Here is a 14242-nt window from a genome sequence, read left to right on the forward strand (position 1 = left end):
TATTGCCCATAATGTAAGCCCTCTTGAGACCTTATCAGCAAAAACAGGAGTGCTGGTGTCTTCTCTTTTCTTCTAGTGTGGTCCTGAACTGGATGAAGAAACTCACTTCTGTTTCTCTTTGGTCTTTTAAATCACTACTTTGGTGTCCTTTAAGATCACTTCTGGGGTATATTTATAGATGGACTCTTCTATGACCTCTCATGTTATTATCTTCACTAGAAGTCCATGAAAGAACTTTTTAACATCTTTTACAATAGTGGTCATTTGTGCATTACACATGGACAGAATGGAGACATTAAGAGGATGAGTACCTTGCTTGAAGTAAGGTAAAGCTTCATTGGTTAACAATATTCTTTAGTTTAAGATATGGAAATAGGAACAATGCCCTTAGAATCAGACCTGGACCCTTCTCCTTATCCTGTAACTAGCTTTGTACAAGTGATAACATTTCTGGGCCTTGCTTTCCTCGTCTTTAGACAATATGATGGAAAGTTGGCAAAGGTTAAAGTGCCAGGTAAGGGTTAGCTATCATTATGATGTCTAAAAGACATTTCCTCTTTAAGATTTGGTCATTCTAAGTATTTTATTTTTGGAATTTTCCTGCTGAACATAGTTACCCATTTCTAGTCTAATCTGTTTCTTGTAAATAATAAACTCCAAGATCTTGTCCAAAAAGGACAAAAAGGATCTTTCAGGGGAGGAACCTTGCTTGGCTAAACTCTTCATTAGGCTAAATAAAGAAGTAAAATTTGAATTCTGGAAAATTTTTATTTTTTAGATAGATATAGACGTGGTATAGTAAAACCAATATCTACTAAGATTCTTATCACATGGGATCACTGGGCTTTTCCCAAAGCCCAGTCATGTGGGTTGGACTTGCTTCTTCTGACACAGACTAGCCTGATTTTTCCATAAATGATATTTGTTCTTAAACTATTCCAGAGGACTGAGACTTCATGTAGTTTTGTGTTGGCCTAAGTGCAAAAGTCAGCCCACCAGGAATCCTAAGCTCATTCCTCCAACTTGACTAGTATTCCAGCATAGACAACACAGAAACTGCACTCAGCTAAATCAATTTGGCGTCCTTGACAAATATACTTTCAGAATGAATATATCTCCTTTGCCAAACTGCTAGATGGTCTATAAGTGTCTCATTTTGTTCCAGGACCAAACTTGAATCACTGGATCGTTCTGAAATAAGCCTGTCCTATAACTGTTGGGAACATGGTGCTCCCAGTTCTAAACCCTATGATTAACCAAACCTTTACATTCAGTGCCAAAATCTTCAGATATTCTACTTAGATATTCTGTCTGATAAACAGGTACCTCTCAACTGTTGTCTCCTTAAAATTCGTTCATAACTATGCTCCCTTTTCTTTTATAATTAATAGATTCTTTTCAATGCATGAATTAAATTAGAATTTCTTTTTCTTCATGCACACAATCAGCTATTATTTCCTCTTCCTGTTTATGTGATTTCATACTACAGGCTTTCATTTTAAACATATTAACATCATTCTATCTTTAGTTTTGAAAAGGATAGCCCATTTATGATCTGTCCATAATATTGAACATTTGAGTGACTGTTAGACTCCTTGGCTTGTTTAGAGCTTGCTTTGTCCTTATCTCAGACTTTTAATTCTGTTTAATTCAGGACCATACGTGTTACATGACAGTGTTACTATAAACCACAGGATCATAGTATGATGAACTGAAAGAGATCTTGGAAATCTTTTATCTTGACTCGATCATGTCATAGATGTAGAAACCAATGTTCAAAGAAATTAAATACTTGCCTAAGGTTACACTGATAGTAGCTAATAGAGTCAGAATTGAAGCCCAAGTCCTTTTTATGCCAAATTCAGTCTTTTCCCCATTATGCCATAGATTTCTCAGGCACACACACACACAAACAAAAACAAAACCCCATAATTAACATGTTACCACACAGGAACCTGCTGGAGCAGGAAAGCATGGAAATCAACTATTTTTTGAGGGTAGAAATTATAACATAAATTATTGAAAATGGAAACCTCCTTATTCCCTTTTCTTCCCTGAATTCTCCTCTCCAAATTTGTTCCTTCTATTGGAAAGAGAACCCTGCTAAGTTTCAGAATATTTCCATCTGTGTTGTTCTTTAGAGAACATCTAGCTGCAACTGGCACTGATGTTTATTAAAGAAAAAAAGGCTGTTGACTAAGCAATAGAAACCAACCTATATGAATTTGAAAGTAGAGCTTAGAGTTTCTATATTCTATTTTTTTGTTATTCATGTATACTTAAAGTATGGCAAAAACATTGTAAGGATATTGCAGTGAGGAAAATAATGTTATAATGTTAAATTAAGGGTTTGCAGCAATTGGAATGAAGTCTTCCTGGGTTTCATAAAATTAAAAAAAGCAGGAGATTCAGTCACTCCCTCCCATCCTTTCCCATTCCTTCATGGAGTGGATTGTCATAAGATGTTAAGCGCAATAGAACTCTTCATTTTACTTGCAAAGTTAAATAAAGTTATCTATAATCATACAACTTATGTCATTCTGTGATGTGATGGTATCATGCAAGTGTAGTCTACATTTAAAGGAGACTACAATTTTTTTTCTCTTTATGTTCCTAAGGCTACATTCTTTACAAATACAAATTTTATCACTGTGGCTCAGTAGGCACTATGCTGATAGTCTTGTGAAACCAAAGTTGTGTATCTTTCTTAAACTGTGGATTGACTGGATCTCAGACTTTAGGGGTCTATTTTTTAGGGCCAGCACCACTTTTCTTAAAGCAAAATGGGAGGTAAATAAGTATTCTTTTACTCAAGCAGGATGAGAATTCTTTGCTACTTTTTACAAAACCCTGGATGTTTCTGGTAGATGACTCCAAATTCTAGACTTGTTTACATATTTAATAGGGCAGGACAAGATGTAAGTGAGGGTTTCTTAGATGAGCTCAGCTGGAAGCCAGAGAGGAGACGTCACCAACAATAATCAAGAATAGTGATGAGGAGAATCTACTGCATGGTGTAATTTCCTGTTGATGTTAGGCAAAAAGATGTTTACATGTAACTCTAGTTGGCCCATACATCTAAGTGATGTTTTAATAGAATAATCTAAAATAAGCTGGCTAAGTCTTCCATTGAACAAACAATTAAGTTACTTAATGGTCTATGTCTTTGTTAAATTGGTTAATTTCTGAAGATACTCTACTGTAGGTTAAAGGCAATTTTTAAAGGGATATCATATATAATGAAACTAGAAGTTGGAATATGTAAAGACCCAAAGGCAATTAACTGGTTGAGACAGAAGTCTAATAATAATGACAAAGTAGCTAAAGGTAGAAGAAAACTTTAACACTTTGTTAGCCATACTAATACCTTTTCTTAGAAGTTTTTCTTAGATAATCTTTTTCAAGACCAGTGGCATGAGCTACACAACAAACTTAGGAATCAGGAACTTTGTGACAAATCCATTGCTGAGACATATATATGATTCTAGACAATTTGACTATATCCCCGTGTGTTCATTTGTAAAAAAAAAAAAAATGCAAAAATTATTTCACTTGAGCAGTAGAATTACTAATGTGTAAAAAAAGATTAAGTCAGACTCTGTAGGTTGGAAGAAAAACCAAATGTATACATAGGCTGAACAGGGAATTATAATTTAATAGGTATAAGAAAATTCATTTTTTCAAACCATCTCCTCCCGCTAGTCCAACATCTACTATTAGAGATAGAATCCTTTTGCACATGAAGGTTGTGCTGACAATCTTCAGGAACTCCTTGTTACAGACATGTAGGGGCATTCTGTAAATATCACCAAGAGGAGGGACACCTACTGCTGTCAACACTTCACTGAGGATTACCTCTAACAATGATGACAATCACTGTCTTTTCATTGAATCACAGATTTGAAATGGAAGGAAACTTAGTGGACATCTACTAATTCCTCTCTCCCATTTTACAGAAGATGAAACTGATGTCTGGAGAAATGTCTTAATCATCAATAAGTAGTAAGTGTTAGAAGTGGGATTGGAACCTAGGTCTTCTGGCTCTAGTACCAGACACTCCTTCTATTCTTTTCTATTCTTTATGAAACATTTTACACATATTCTTTCATTTGATATTCTAATTGCATATGAAGGTTAATAATTATAAGGTCAGTAATTACAACAAAAACAACAGTAGTGGAAATATTATTCCCATTTTACAGATAAGAAAATTGATATCCAGTCACATGACTATTAAGGTGTAGAACTAAGGCTTCATAGACATTTCATATCTGAATTCAGTGCTATTTTTACAATGTCATGCTGCCTAGAGGCAGCTGGTAGTTCATTGGATAGCTCTCTGGGCCTGGAATCAGGAAGACCAGAGTTCAGATCTGGCTTCAGACACTCACTAGCTGTGTGACCCTGGGCAAGTTCCTTAATCTATGCTTGATTCTGCTTTCTCACCTGTAAAATGGGGGTGGTAATAACTCCTGTCTGCCAGAGTTGTTGTGAACCGCAAATGAGATAACATTTGTAAGATAATAATAAGAATAACATAGCACAATACCTGCAACTATATAAATGCTCATTCCCTTCCCTTCCTCACCGTTTATTTTTTTTTTAATTGGTACCAAACAGTATTCACATCAGAGATGCTGTAGGATCCCACCAACCACTTCAGCTAACAGACATTTTTTTTTTTTGCAAAGTAGACCGACATGGTAGTCAAGGGGAATGAGTACAAGCTCATTTGCAAAAATTTACAAAGGAGAAATATGGATGATTATGAGCAATATTCACTCATGATACAAAGAAAAGCAATGAATGAGAAAAAGAATTTGAAGAGAGCTTGGCATTATGTTCAGCTAAGGAGGATTACTGGGAGAGCCTTTGGGAAGAAAACAAGGAAAATAACAAACGTATAAAAAATGGAACAATAAATCTGAGATTGTCAATCCTCTCAAAGAACAAACGCCTTATTTACTTGATTTTCTCAATGATGCTAGATTCTGTGAATCATGCTACATCATGATCTCACATGAATTAGAACTTCAGTTGACAAAAAGGGCATTCATACATTGTGCATGTAAATAGGTTAGAATATATTTATTAGTTACATCTTGTATATGAGTAGTGGTGAAAAAAATACATCAAGGATGGTACAACTGAAAAAGGAGGTAGGCTGGTCATCTAGTGAAAAGGAAAGTCAATGAATGGGCAGCTAACTGTTCTATTTGACTGGTTATTCTGAGATATTAAACATTTGCAACAATGTAAGGAAGAAAGACTTCCAGTCTAACAAAGGAATTAAACTAATCAATCACTTAATCAAGCAAGTATTTATTAAAGTGCCTTTTATGTGCTAGACATTGTGAGAAGTGCTTAGGGATACAAAAGATCCCTATATACAAATATATATACAAATAATCCCTTCCCTCGTTGAACTTGTATTCTACCAGGGAAATCTATACAAAATAAATGCAAGGTTGTTTATTTTTTTGTGTGGAAAAGGTGCTAAACTCATAAGGTGGGGGGATTCAGAAAGACCTCAAGTTGAAGGTGGTGTTTTGAAGGAAACCAGACACTTTAAGGGACAGAGGTAAAGATAGAGGGTGTTAGAGTCAAATGGCCAGCTATGTGAAAGTATGGACATGAGAGATGGAATGTCACGTGTGAGGAACCACATAAAGGTTAGTTTAGTTATACTAAGGAGTATGTGATGGAAATTGATGTGTAGTAAGGTGAGTTGACGGCAGGATATGGAGAATTTTAAAATACTCTTCAAGAGTAGCCTGTACTTGATCTTAGAAATTAATAGGGCCTTATGGAAAGATATAGATGAAACTATAATCCTCTTTAAAAATTAAAGATGAAAAGTTGTGATAGGAAAGGCAAAGGCTTGACAGGAGAAGAGGGCAGAGAGAGGAGAGAAGGACCCAGAATATAGGCAGCATGGTGGGACTCGTTTGTTTGTGAGCTTCTTAAGGGCAGGGACTTGGCTTTTGCCTCTTTTTGAATCCCCACCACGTAGCATAATGCCTGACACATAGTAGGCTCTCAATTAAATGCTGATTGATTGATGGTAAGGAAGTGGTACTTGAGTGGGCCTTGAAAGATGAATAGAAATTAAATAAATGGAGGGGTAGATTGAAGATGTTTCTGGGAATTAAGATATTCTAACTAGAAAGAGCAGCAGACAGGGAGGAGCCAAGATGGCGGAGTAGAAAGACATACATACGTTAGCTCCAAACTCATAGCCCATAAAATACCTGTAAAGAAGAACTCCCAACAAATTCTGGAGCAGCAGAAGCCACAGAACAATGGAGCAGAGGAGATTTCTATTCCAGAAAGCCCTGAAAAACTGACACGAAAGGTCTGTAGAGCACCAGACCCAGAGCAGAGCCCAGCCCTGCCTTAGCTGTTCGGCGGCACCAAGAAGAACAGATCCCAGCAGGCTTCAGGGACAGAATCTCCAGCAGCCGTGCAGGTCCCTCCACCCACAGGTGCCAAAGGTCAGTGAGAGAGTCTTTTTGGCTGGACGAGAGGTGAGCAGGATGTCTCCATAACTCAAGCCCCCTCGGGAGGCAGCAGTGGAGGCAGCTGCGGACAGGGGCTCCCCAAGCAGGCAGGAGCCCAGATCCTTTGTTGAAGGTCTCTGCATAAACCCCTTGAGGGAACTGAGCCCCGTGAGGTGGCCCTGCCCCCACCTGAGCACCTGAACTTAATCTCACACTGAATAGCAGCCCCACTCAAAAGCCCTGAGGCTGGGGAGCAGCATTTGAATCTCAGACCCCAAGCTCTGGCTGGGAGGATCTGGAGGCGAGGTGGGTATGGAGAGGACACTCAGAAGTCAAGTCACTGGCTGGGAAAATGCCCAGAAAAGGGAGGAAAAATATAAGACCATAGAAGGTTACTTTCTTGGTGAACAGATATCTCCTCCCTTCCTTTCTGATGAGGAAGAACAATGCTTACCATCAGGGAAAGACACAGAAGTCAAGGCTTCTGTGTCCCAGCCCACCCAATGGGCTCAGGCCATGGAAGAGCTCAAAAAGAATTTTGAAAATCAAGTTAGAGAGGTAGAGGAAAAGCTGGGAAGAGAAATGAGAGACATTCAGGCAAAGCATGAACAGCAGGTCAACACCCTGCTGAAGGAGACCCAAAAAAATGCTGAAGAAAATAACATCTTGAAAAATAGGCTAACTCAATTGGCAAAAGAGGTTCAAAAAGCCAATGAGGAGAAGAATGCTTTCAAAAGCAGAATTAGCCAAATGGAAAAGGAGGTTCAAAAGCTCACTGAAGAAAACAGTTCTTTCAAAATTAGAAAGGAACAGATGGAGGCTAATGACTTTATGAGAAACCAAGAAATCACAAAACAAAACCAAAAGAATAAAAAAATGGAAGATAATGTGAAATACCTCATTGGAAAAACAACTGACCTGGAAAATAGATCCAGGAGAGACAATTTAAAAATTATGGGCCTACCTGAAAGCCATGATCAAAAGAAGAGCCTAGACATCATCTTTCATGAAATTATCAAGGAAAACTGCCCTGAGATTCTAGAACCAGAGGGCAAAATAAGCATTCAAGGAATCCACTGATCACCACCTGAAAGAGATCCAAAAAGAGAAACTCCTAGGAACATTGTGGCCAAATTCCAGAGTTCCCAGGTCAAGGAGAAAATATTGCAAGCAGCTAGAAAGAAACAATTCAAGTATTGTGGAAATACAATCAGGATAACACAAGATCTAGCAGCTTCCACAGTAAGGGATTGAAGCACATGGAATAGGATATTCCAGAAGTCAAAGGAACTAAGATTAAAACCAAGAATCACCTACCCAGCAAAACTGAGTATAATACTTCAGGGGAAAAAATAGTCTTTCAATGAAATTGGGGACTTCAAGCATTCTTTTTTTTTTTTTTCCCCATACTTTTTTTTTTTATTAATTTTTTTATTTTTTTAATGTTTAACAATCACTGCCATACAATTGCGATTTTATCCCTCCCCACCCACCCCCCACTACCTCCCTCCCTCCCCACGACTGCATACAATTCTGTATAGATTCTACATATACTTTCCTATTGAGTATATTTTCACTATAGTCATGCTATGTAGTCAGACGAAGATAAATGAAAGAATCCGTATAACAAATCAGAACATGATACACAAACAGATACACATACACAAACATGATCTGCTACATTATGTGAGTGACTTCCATATTTCTCTCTCTGAGTGTGGAAGGCATTTTGCCTTGAGGTCCACCATTGGGATTTTTTTTTCTTTCAGAAGTTCTTGTGTTATTACAAAAATCTAAGTCTACCAGAAAAAACTCTCACACACTGTGGTTGTTGCTGTGCATAAAGTTCTCCTGGTTCTGCTCCTTTCACTCAGCATCAGGTGATATAAGTCCTTCCAGGCCTCTCTGAAGTCTTCTTGTTCATCATTTCTTATGGCACAATAGTACTCCATTACATTCATATACCATAATTTATTCAGCCATTCCCCAATTGATGGACATCCCCTTGACTTCCAGTTTTTGGCAACTACATAGAGTGCTGCTATAAATATTTTTGTACATGTGGGACCCTTTCCCATTTTTATGATCTCTTGGGGATATAGTCCTAGTAGCGATATTGCTGGGTCAAAGGGTATGCACATTTTTGTAGCCCTTTGGGCATAGTTCCAAATTGCTCTCCAGAATGGTTGGATGTGCTCACAGCTCCACCAACAATGAATTAGTGTTCCAACTCTCCCACATCCTCTCCAGCATTTATCATTTTCTTGTTCTGTCATGTTTGCCAATCTTATAGGTGTGATGTGGTACCTCAGAGTTGTTTTGATTTGCATCTCTCTAACCAATAGTGATTTAGAGCATTTTTTCATATGATTATAGATAGCTTTAATTTCTTCCTCTGAAAATTGCCTGTTCATATCCTTTGACCATTTATCAATTGGGGAATGACTTGTATGATTATACATTTGGGTCAGTTCTCTATATATTCTAGAAATGAGGCCTTTATCCCCGAGCTTAGCTGTAAAAATTTTTTCCCAATTTACTACATCCCTCCGGATTTTGGTTGCATTGGGTTTGGTTGTGCAAAAAATTCTCAGTTTAATGTAATCAAAGTTATCCATTTTGCATTTCATAATGCATTCTATCTCTCCTTTAGTAAAAAATTCTTCCCTTCTCCATAGATCAGATAAATACACTATTCCTTGCTTCTCCAGTTTATTCATGGTATCAATCTTTATACCTAAATCATGTACCCATTTGGACTTTATTCTTGTGTACGGTGTCAGGTATGGGTCTATGCCTAATTTCCGCCACACTGTTATCCAGTTTTCCCAGCAATTTTTGTCAAACAATGAGTTCTTATCCCAGAAGCTGGGGTCCTTGGGTTTATCAAACAGAAGGTTGCTATATTCCTTGCCTACTACATCTTGAGTGCCAAGTCTATTCCACTTGTCTACCTCTCTGTTTCTTAGCCAATACCAAGTGGTTTTGATAATTGCTGCTTTATAGTACAGTTTGAGGTCTGGTAGCGCTAGGCCACCTTCCCAAGCATTTCTTTTCATTAGTCCCTTTGATATTCTGGACCTTTTGTTTTTCCAAATGAATTTTGATATTATTTTGTCCAGCTCTAGAAAGTAATTGTCTGATAGTTTAATTGGTATGGCACTAAATAAGTATATTAATTTAGGTAGAATTGTCATTTTTATTATATTAGCACGGCCTACCCATGAGCAACTAATGTTTTTCCACTTACTTAAATCTGACTTTATTTGTGCAAAAAGTGTCTTGTAATTGTGTTCATATAGTCCCTGGGTTTGTTTTGGCAGGTAGACTCCTAAGTATTTTATACAGTCTACCCTAACTTTAAATGGGATTTCTCTTTCTATCTCTTGCTGTTGAACTTTGTTGCTAATATATAGGAATGCAGAGGATTTGTGTGGGTTTATTTTGTACCCTGCAACTTTGCCAAAGTTGTTTATTAATTCTAGTAATTTTTTACTTGAATCTCTGGGATTCTCTAGGTAAATCATCATATCATCTGCAAAGAGTGATAACTTAGTTTCTTCTTTGGCTATTCTAATTCCTTGAATATCTTTATCTTGTCTAATTGCTACAGCTAACATTTCTAGTACCATATTGAATAATAGTGGTGATAATGGACAACCTTGTTTCACCCCTGATCTTATTGGGAATGCATCTAGCTTATCCCCATTGCATATAATGCTTGCTGAAGGTTTTAGATAGATACTGCTTATTATTTTATGGAAAGTTCCCTTTATTCCTACGTTCTCCAATGTTTTTAGTAGGAATGGATGTTGTATTTTGTCAAAAGCTTTTTCGGCATCTATTGAGATAATCATGTGGTTTTTGTTAGCTTTGTTGTTGATGTGATCGATAATGCTAATAGTTTTCCTAATATTGAACCAGCCCTGTAGTCCTGGTATGAATCCTACCTGATCATAATGTATTAATCTCGTGATAAGATGCTGTATTCGTTTTGCTAAAATCTTATTTAAAATTTTTGCATCTATATTCATTAGGGAAATTGGTCTATAATTTTCTTTCTCTGTTTTGTCTCTTCCTGGTTTGGGTATCAAAACCATATTTGTATCATAGAAAGAATTTGGGAGGACTCCTTCTTCCCCAATTTTCAAGAATAGTGTATGTAGTATTGGAATTAACTGTTCTTTAAATGTTTGATAAAATTCACTTGTGAATCCATCTGGCCCTGGAGATTTTTTCCTAGGGAGTTCATTGATGGCTTGTTCAATTTCTTTTTCTGAGATGGGGTTGTTTAAGTATTCAACTTCCTCTTCTGTTAATCTGGGCAATTTGTATTTTTTAAAATATTCATCCATCTCGTTTAGATTGTCGAATTTGTGGGCATAAAGTTGGGCAAAGTAGTTTCTAATTATTGTTTTAATTTCCTCCTCATTGGAGGTGAGTTCACCCCTTTCATTTTTAATGTTAGTAATTTGGTTTTCTTCTTTCTTTTTTTTGATCAGATTAACCAAAGGTTTATCAATTTTATTAGTTTTTTCATAAAACCAACTATTGGTTTTATTTATTAATTCAATAGTTTTCTTTATTTCAATTTTATTAATCTCTCCTTTGGTTTTCAGTATTTCTAATTTGGTATTTACTTGGGGATTTTCAATTCGTTCTTTTTCTAGCTTTTTCAACTGCAAGCCTAAGTCATTGATCTCCTCTTTCTCTATTTTATTTATGTAAGCATTCAGAGATATAAAACTTCCCCTAATAACTGCTTTTGCAGTGTCCCATAAGTTTTGGTACGTTGTCTCACTATTGTCATTCTCTTGAATGAAGTTGTTGATTGTTTCTATGATTTCTTCTTTAACCCAATCCTTCTTTAGAATTAGATTATTTAGTTTCCAATTGATTTTTGGTTTCTCTTTCCATGGCCTTTTATTACATGTAATTTTTAATGCATTATGATCTGAAAAGGATGCATTGATTATCTCTACCTTTCTGCACTGGATTGTGAGATTTTTATGTCCTAGTACATGGTCAATTTTTGTAAATGTTCCATGTACCGCTGAGAAAAAGGTATATTCCTTTCTATTCCCATTTAATTTTCTCCAAAGATCTATCATATCTACCTTATCCAGAGTTTTATTTACCTCCTTAACCTCTTTCTTGTTTATTTTAAGGTTGGATTTATCGAGTTCAGAGAGGGGGAGGTTGAGGTCCCCCACTAGTATAGTTTTGCTATCAATTTCTTCCTTCAACTCCCCCAACCTCTCCTCTAAGAATCTGGATGCTATACCACTTGGAGCATACATGTTTAGTAATGATATTGCTTCATTGTCTATGGTGCCTTTTAGTAGGATATAGTTTCCATCCTTATCCCTTTTGATTAGATCTATTTCTGCTTTTGCTTTGTCTGAGATTAGGATTGCTACTCCTGCCTTTCTTACATGAGCTGAAGCACAATATATTCTGCTCCATCCTTTGACCTTTATCCTATGTGTATCCCCCCGTTTCAAATGTGTTTCTTGTAAGCAGCATATTGTTGGATTATGGCTTTTAATCCATTCTGCTATCCGTCTCCGTTTTATGGGAGAGTTCATCCCATTCACATTCACAGTTATGATTACAATCTGTGTATTTCCCTCCACCCTCTTTCCCACCATTTGTGCTTTTAACTCTCCCGTCTCCCTTCCCCTCCTCAATAGTATTCACTTTTCTCCCCCTCCTCCTGCAGCCTTCCCCTCCTTCTTTTAGCCCCCCTCCCTTTTAGTCCCCTTTACTCTTATTGCTTCTTTCCTCCCTTTTAGCCACCCTCCCCTTTCTTCCCCCTTCCCCTCCTACTACCTATAGAGCTAGTTAGGATTATCTGCTTAAGGTTATTGTTCCCTCCTTTGAACAAATCAGATGAGAGTACCTCTCAAACAATGCTCATCTCCCTCCCCTCCTTCCCTCTACTATAGTGTTGTACTTCTTCCTGTGATATAATTTGCCATTTTCTGCTTCCCTCTTTCCACACCTCTTATTACATTCCCTTCTCATACTTAAATCATATTTTTGACATGACATCATTTACTTTATGCCCGTTCCCTCTACGTATATCCCTTTTATCATAATAGCTGCACAGTTCTCAAGATTAACAGGTATCATCTTCCCTTACAGGGAGGTAAACAGATTGCCCTAATTGAGTTGCAAGTTTTTGTTTTTGTTTTTTCCCCTCTGTTTACCTTTTTATGATTCTCTGGAGACCTGCATTTGAAGATCAAATTGTCTATTGAGTTCTGGTGTTTTGGTCAGGAAGCTCTGGAAATCCCTTATTTCATTGAATGACTTTCTCCTTGCCTGAAATGTTATGCTGAACTTTGCTGGGTAGTTGATCCTCGGTTGGAGTCCCAACTCCTTTGCCTTACGGAATATTGGGTTCCAATTCTTTCGATCTTTTAATGTAGAAGCTACAAGGTCCTGTGTGATCCTGACTGTGTGACCTTGATATTTAAATTGTTTCTTTCTGGCTGCTTGTAGTATTTTCTCCTTCACTTGATAGCTCTGGAATTTGGCAACTATATTTCTTGGGGTTTTGAGTTTGGGATCCCTTTCCGGTGGGGAACGGTGGATTCTTTCGATGACTATTTTGCCCTCTGAGTCTAGTACTTCTGGGCAGTTTTCCTTGATGATTTCCTGGAAGATATTGTCCAGACTCTTTTCTTCATCATGGGTTTCTGGCAGGCCAATAATTCTTAGATTTTCTCTCCTGGATCTATTTTCCAGGTCAGTTGTTTTTCCAATTAAATATTTTAGATTTTCTTCTATCTTTTCATTCTTTAGATTTTGTTTGACTGATTCTTGTTGCCTCATTGAGTCATTAGTTTCTACTTGCCCAATTCTAATCTTGATCGTATTGTTTTCTTCAGTTAGCTTTCGCATCTCCTTTTCCATCTGGCCAATTTTTCCCTTTAAGGAGCTATTTTCTCCATTTAATTTTTGTACTTCTTTTTCCATTCGACCAATTTTCCCAGTTAGGTTTTGGGTTTCCTTTTCCATCTGATCAATTTTCCCTATTAGGTTTTGAGTTTCCTTTTCCGTTTGATTAACTCTTCCTTTTAGGGAATTATTCTCTCCAGTTAATTTTTGAACTTCCTTTTCCATTTCTTCAGTTTTCTTTTTCAGGGTGATGTTCTCATCAGTGAATTCTTTTTTTATGGTTTTAAAATCATTGGCCAGTTTTTCTTTTATATCCTTCTTCAAACGTTCCAGGTAATCTAGTTGTGCTTGCGAGAAATTCATAGTCCCATCTGAGGTTTCAGATGGAAGTACAGTCTCAGCTCTGACCTCTTTGGTGTTTGTGTTTTGGTCCTTATCCCCATAGAAAGATTCTATGGTTTTTTCACTTTTCGTCTGCTTTTTCCGATTCATGATGTTGGCTGAGTGTTGCAGCTTTTGGTTCTTTCAGTCAGAAGATACAGATCTTTTAAGTTGAGTTGGTGTTTGTCTAGGCTAAAAGCAGGCTTTTTTTTTTTTGTTGTTGTTGTTGTTGTTGTTGTTGTTGTTTCCCAGATCAACCCTGGAGTTAGCTTGATAGGTGTGTGGGAGGTGTGGTCTGGTCTCAGGATATCTCCTCAGCTGGCCTGAGGCAAAGGCAAGGTCCGGGGATGGTGATCCCAGCTTCCCTATTGTCTTCCCTTTTCCCCTGGAGGGCTGGGGCACGCCTAGAGGCTAATGCGTGTTCCCGCCCCTCCTGGGGCTCGTCTCCCGGGCTG

The 14242-nt window shown here is 37.3% G+C and overlaps 1 pseudogene; it reads left to right on the top strand.

The window, feature by feature from the left end:
• Positions 1 to 381: 381 nt before the first annotated feature.
• LOC140532191 (NEDD4-binding protein 2-like 2 pseudogene) overlaps positions 382 to 14242 on the top strand; it is an 82935-nt pseudogene continuing 69074 nt past the window's right edge.

The sequence above is a fragment of the Notamacropus eugenii genome, chromosome 3 (genome assembly GCF_028372415.1).
Source record: "Notamacropus eugenii isolate mMacEug1 chromosome 3, mMacEug1.pri_v2, whole genome shotgun sequence".
Classification (NCBI taxonomy): Eukaryota; Metazoa; Chordata; class Mammalia; order Diprotodontia; family Macropodidae; genus Notamacropus; species Notamacropus eugenii.